Source organism: Podarcis pityusensis (genome assembly GCF_964106645.2).
Source record: "Podarcis pityusensis genome assembly, chromosome: 8".
Taxonomy (NCBI): Eukaryota; Metazoa; Chordata; class Lepidosauria; order Squamata; family Lacertidae; genus Podarcis; species Podarcis pityusensis.
In genome coordinates, this window is record NC_138033.1 from 605,941 (window position 1) to 611,941 (window position 6,001).

The 6,001-nt window shown below is 50.0% G+C and overlaps 1 pseudogene across 1 annotated transcript; it reads right to left on the reverse strand.

Annotated features, from left to right (window-relative positions):
* Nucleotides 1-2,157: 2,157 nt before the first annotated feature.
* LOC308482881 (large ribosomal subunit protein uL13 pseudogene) lies at nt 2,158-2,834 on the reverse strand (annotated as a pseudogene). The gene has a single exon. The product of its transcript is annotated as a large ribosomal subunit protein uL13 pseudogene (transcript).
* Nucleotides 2,835-6,001: the final 3,167 nt, after the last annotated feature.

The window sequence follows — 6,001 nt, forward strand, 5'->3', positions numbered from 1 at the left end:
CTCATGTAAAAACAGGCTGATTCCCAGACCGTCTGCCGGCCAGATTGAGAAGGCGATAGGGCCAGATCCGGCCCCCGGGCCTGAGTCTGCCTACCCCTGGTCTATGCAGAACTCATGAAGCGAGGGTGTGTTTCTGTTCTATGGAGATGGGATAAAATGTGAAGAGGCGGAGGGAGGGAGCCCTCCTCCCCACTGCCATGTGATCCATCAGTGGCAGGATGATTGAGAGCAATCAGAGAGCGCAGGCCCCCCTCCCCTCCCCTCCCCTCCTGGGAGGCTTTCCAGACAAACACAGGGAGTTAGCGGGTGTCAGGATGCTGTCAGCATCTCCCGGCTGGTTGCCCAGGCAATTATAAAGACGAGAAAAAGTTTCTTACAGTCCTTTTTTTTATTTCAGTCTTTACAGAGAGAGGCTATAGAACCCAGCCTCTTGGATAATAGCGTTGTCCCGAGTGACTCTCTACCTGCCCATCTCTCCAACAGCTTCTTCATTCGTCGCCATCGCCTCCTCTACGGGTGCTGCTAGGAGCCCTCTGTCTTTGAGCTCTTTGCTCTCCTACTTTTAAGGCTCACCGGGTCCTGGGAGATGGAGGGTCTGGGATGCTTTCTATTGACAACATGTCAGGCGGTTGTTGTTCTGGCTCACCCACAGTTCCCCCGCTTTCCCCCCATCTGCCTCTGAGCTGCGACCTCCCTCAACCCCCTGTTGTAAATCTATACTGTCTTCCTCTTGCTCCTCCCTGGAAGGGTCAGGATGGAGAGGTAGTCTCCACCATTCCTCCTCTGCCCAGTCCCTGAAATCAGGGGCTGGGTGTTGGGGTGTGTCTGGGGAGACGGGGGCATTTGGCAGGCTCCCAGCTGGCTCCAGCCACCGGCCAGCAGCCGGGCAGACTCCGGTAGTCAGAACAGCATCAATCAGCGACACAAAACTCAGAGACCTTTAGAGACTTGGCATGCTCTAATCAGCAGAGTGAGTAACTTCTCACAACGGAAGTGGTGGACAGAGACATAAAAGGTAAAGGGGCCCCTGACCATTAGATCCAGTCATGGCCGACTCTGGGGTTGTGGCACTCATCTCGCTTTTTGGCTGAGGGAGCCGGCGTACAGCTTCCGGGTCATGTGGCCAGCATGACTAAGCCGCTTCTGGCGAACCAGAGCAGTGCACGGAAATGCCATTTACCTTCCCGCCGGAGCGGTACCTATTTATCTACTTGCACTTTGACGTGCTTTCAAACTGCTAGGTTGGCAAGAGCAGGGACCGAGCAATGGGAGCTCACCCCGTCGCGGGGATTCGAACCGCCAACCTTCTGATCGGCAAGTCCTAGGCTCTGTGGTTTAACCCACAGCGCCACCTGCGTCCCGGACAGAGACATGTGTAAGCATTATTTACAGGCGTTTATTCAGCATAGTTCAGGAACAAAGGAAAAAACCATGTCTGCTTCCCTTCGTGTCCAAGCAATACAGCAGTAGCAAAAGCAATATACAAAATGGAAGATCCCAGCAGACTGTGCTGGAAGTAAACAGGCATGTGACACACAACAGTCATGCCTGTTTCTTTTAAGGTGGAACGGAACTATATCCTAACACCGGGACCCCCCTCCAGCAGCACCTTGGAAAGGGTGAATTGAATCATCCCTTACAAGCCACTTGATGAACAGCTGCCCAGATGTTCTTCCCTTTCCACTGCACCAGGTTAGAAAGCCTCTCCACCAGCCTCCTCAGCACAGTCCCCCCCCCCGCCACCTGTCCCTCACACGGCTCAATTAACTGCAACACAGAGGCCAGAAGTGACAGAAGGCAGCCTTGCTTAAACGGCTTCTTGGAGCTCCTTTGCTGCTGCAGCACCAGGCAGAAGCGCCCCCCCCCCGCCTCCTTCACCCCCAAGATCCACGCACAACCTCTGCGATACCTGTAGCACTGGACTAGATTGTCCGGGGGGGGGGGGGGTCCCTTCTAACTTGTTGGAGGGAATTAGATGAGTAGGAGAGGGTGTTTTATTTAGGAATGACGCTTCCTCTTTGCATTTGTGAGAATGCAAATACCTATTTCGGCAGATCAGTATCACTATTTGTATGCAGCTGAACTCCAGAAGCTTTTGGGACAAGGTTGCAAAACCCTCTAGAATAAGTATGATATCCAAGGATGCTTTAGGCAGACTTTGTTGTTTTTTTATTGTGAATAGTTTTATTTAAACCGGAATGCCGTAATGCTTCAAGATGTCTGTATATTCTGCAGCCTTGCCCTCCACATCTTTCTCTGCCTGCTTTTGGAGTTTCTTCAGTTGCTTCTTCTTTGTGTAATGAATCTTGGCCTTTGCCTTCTCCTCCAGGGTAGCTGAGATGGCTTGGTACTTCCACCCAACCTCATGGGCAAGGTGACCCAAATAGGCAAACTTGCGTGTGGGCTTGAGGCGGACCACTTTCAGAGCTGCAGGGACCACCATCCTCTTGTGCTTATTGTAAGGAGGAGGGATGCCATCAAAGACCTTCAGCCTCTCCAAGGCAGCCTGACCCCATCTGGTCTTGCGTGGGAGCATTCCTCGCACTGTCCTCCAGACGATCCAGCTAGAGGCACGGAAGTGGTAAGGACCACGGGACAGGTTGGTGTTCATACGCTTACGCAGGAAAGCAAGGTACTTCCGTTTGTTACAGTAGAAGTTGCCGGATATGTTGATCCCTTCACATCGCACGACTACCACTTTGCGCCCCAGCAAGACTTGCTCAGCCACAATGGCAGCCAAATGACCCAGCAGGTGGCCACGTCCATCCATCACCAATACCTTTGGCTCCGCCATGGCTGCTCCTCGGCGGCTGAACGAAAAGGACTTAGGCAGACTTTGTTGAGTATGATTGTTTAATTAATTGTATATTGAAATGGAAAAATAATTCTGTATGGGTCTGTATGTGTACTGCTAAAAACAGTATGACATGGAATTTCCACTGAGTTAAACAGAAGCTCTCAGAGAGCCTAACAGTTCAACAATTAGCTGAGAAGGTATCTCTGCTAGCTCTCAGGAGGTGTTTAACTTAGATCACATGAGGTATTCAGTTCCAAGTCTCCATTTTGGGTGTGTGAGTTTGTTCTTTGCTCTGAAAGCAACCAAAGAGAAAAGTCTGCAAAACTCTCTCTCTAAGGAGATCAGCCTCAGGCTAATGGAGATTGTTTGGTGAGACAGAGCTTTAATTTCAGCTCTGGATGAAGTTATCTCATATTTCTAAGAAGTTCTAGCTGTGCTGGGACCAGCACATGATATGCATCAATCTGGATGTAACATTATTTGGTTTATGCTTGTTTTGAAGTAAGTTCTGTTAGTAAAGCTTTTGAACCATATTTTTGGACTGGACAATTTTTATTTCAAGGAGTCAGTTTTTATTCACCCCATGGCTTCCAAGTGCACCATATTACTAACCGCAATGGACCTGGGCTATCTTCTCCTCTTTATGTTTCCCTCTGAATGAAGAAATCACTCTCAGGCTTTTTAAGTAAAACAAGAACATGCAAGGTTTACTCACATCAAAAGTCTTGCCAGGATTCATCAGCTGCAGTGTTGAAAATCAGGCAGCCAATAAACTCTGCAAGTCCAGTTCAAAATGGAGTGTGCTTTCTGGAGAACTCACTGGCACCCTGCCCCGTTGCTGGTAAGACACAGAGTGTGAGTGACAGGAAGAAGGTCAGATTAAGTTGCATTGATCCCAGTTCAGAGGAGATGACATCATAGAGTCCCCTGTCTGTGATTATCTAGCAATCATGCAATCTGTGATTTGGCTGCAGATCCTCCTACAGAGCTACAATTTTAAGGTTTGCAGGAGGTTGTTAAGCAGAGCCTGGATGTCCATCTGTCAGGGGTGCTTGAGCTGTGATTCCTGCACTGCAGGGGGTTGGACTAGATGACCCTTGGGATCCCTTCCAGCTCTACACTTCTATGATTCCTCATATGATGCACAAATGCCTGTCAGTAGAACTGTTCTCCCACTTCCACTTTCCCTGTCTCTCTCAGCCCTACCTAGAGATGACACCAGCAGGGACTGAACCTGAAACCTTCTGCTTCCAAGGCAGACACTCTACCCCTGAGCTATGGCCCTTCTGCTCCTCAGCACAAGCAAGTGAGGTCTCTTCTTCCTTCATCGCTGCTTTATCTCCAGGCCAGGAGTTTCCTCTTTGGCATTTCAAACCTGGCCAGAACCTGGGAAGAGACCCACCAACCTGGCAAGGTGCTGCAGTGGGGCCAAGTTCTGCTCAACAACTGTGAGGGCAGGAAGCTGGTGTAAAGGGGCCACTGGCCCAATCCAGCTGGCTCTTCTGCTGTCCTTACAGAACCTCCAGGTCCAGAGGCAGTCTATCAAGATACCTGGGGTCTTTTGCCACTGCAGGATCAGGAAGCCAGCCCGCTGTTGCTGTGGCTTGTCTCCCCGGCAGGCCCCACCCAGGAGATGGCTGCCTGTGTCCTTGGCCAGCGTCCGGGTGCTGATGAGCGGAATGCAAAGCCTCCCGTCCCTTCCTTGCCTGAATGCAAATGATGGTGTCGGAGCCCTGCAAGGAAGCAATCTCGCTTGGGGAAGAACTAATTTCAGCCGCGTGCCCATTGCAACAGCCGGCTGGGAGAAGACATGCTTTTCGTCAAGTGAGCCCATCTCAGCTACTTACTATCAGGGGAGACAGAGGCGTCTTCTTCTTCCTCCTCTTCCTCTTCCTCTTCCTCTTCTTCTTCTTCTTCTTCATCTTCATCTTCATCATCTTCATCGCCCTGAGCCTGGCTTTGGCTGGGGAGGGCGGGATATAAATAAATTATTATTATTAGTATTATTAGTATTATTATTATCATCTTCCTGGAAAAACAGCCCTGCAGTGAAGAGCAGTTGACCTTCAGAAGGAGGAGGAGGAAATTCTTGCCCTCTGCCCTAGAGGATTCCACAGCCCTTGCTCAAAAGGGTTGCAGGAAACACGCCCCCCCCAATCATTCAGTTTGTACAAACACGACACACACACACTCACACACAATATACGCGGCGCTTGTGTTATAAATTCATAGAAAATCAGCCATACATCGGATCCGTACCATTCCACTTTTATTTTACACCATGAAGGAATAATAATAATAATAAATTTTATTTATATCCCGCCCTCCCCAGCCGAAGCTGGGCTCAGAGCGGCTAACATCAAATGTATAATACATTAACATAAATCAGACAATCAATTAAAATACATCCTGAAATCAGATCAGGATCAGAATAAAATCCAATCGGATGGCAACCCGCAGATTAGGGTTGGGGACCTTAAATGCTCACCAGGCCCAACTGTTTGTGCTGAATTTATATGGGCCTGTGAGAAAAATTGGGAGGCCACTTTCATGCAAGTTCTTATGAAAGTGGAGAGGGAGTCAGACTGAACCCCGACCAAAGGCCTGGCAGAACAGCTCCGTCTTGCAGGCCCTGCGGAAAGATGTCAAGTCCCGCGGGGCCCTAGTCTCTTGGGACAGAGCGTTCCACCAGATTGGAGCCACAGCCGAGAAAGCCTTGGCTCTAGTTGAGGCCAGCCTAACCGCCCTGTGGCCTGGGACATTCAAGATGTTTTTATTTGAAGACCGTAAGTTCCTCTGTGGGACATACCAGGAGAGGCGGTCCCGTAGGTACGAGGGTCCTAGGAAGGACTATCAAAGGGGAAAGACTTGACACAAGGCAGCCATAATCCCCCAAGCCCACAGCGAGCCCTACCCAGTTGGCATGCCAACCTTGATGGTCCTAGACAGAAGATCATTCCACTCACAAAGGACCTGCCTATGGAAGTGGATTCAGCAAGGACTGAAACACAGGACAGTGACCAGCCCTTCCCTTTGGGGGCAGGAAACAGTGAACTCCTCTTTGTCCTCAGGAATGTAATCATGGGGAGGGGAAAGGAGGAACCGGCCAGGTGACAAGACACTCAGGTTACCACCACAACTCCTCCCTCAACTCCTCCTCTTTGTGATGTGTCAATGATGTAGTCATGGTGTAGTTATGATGCA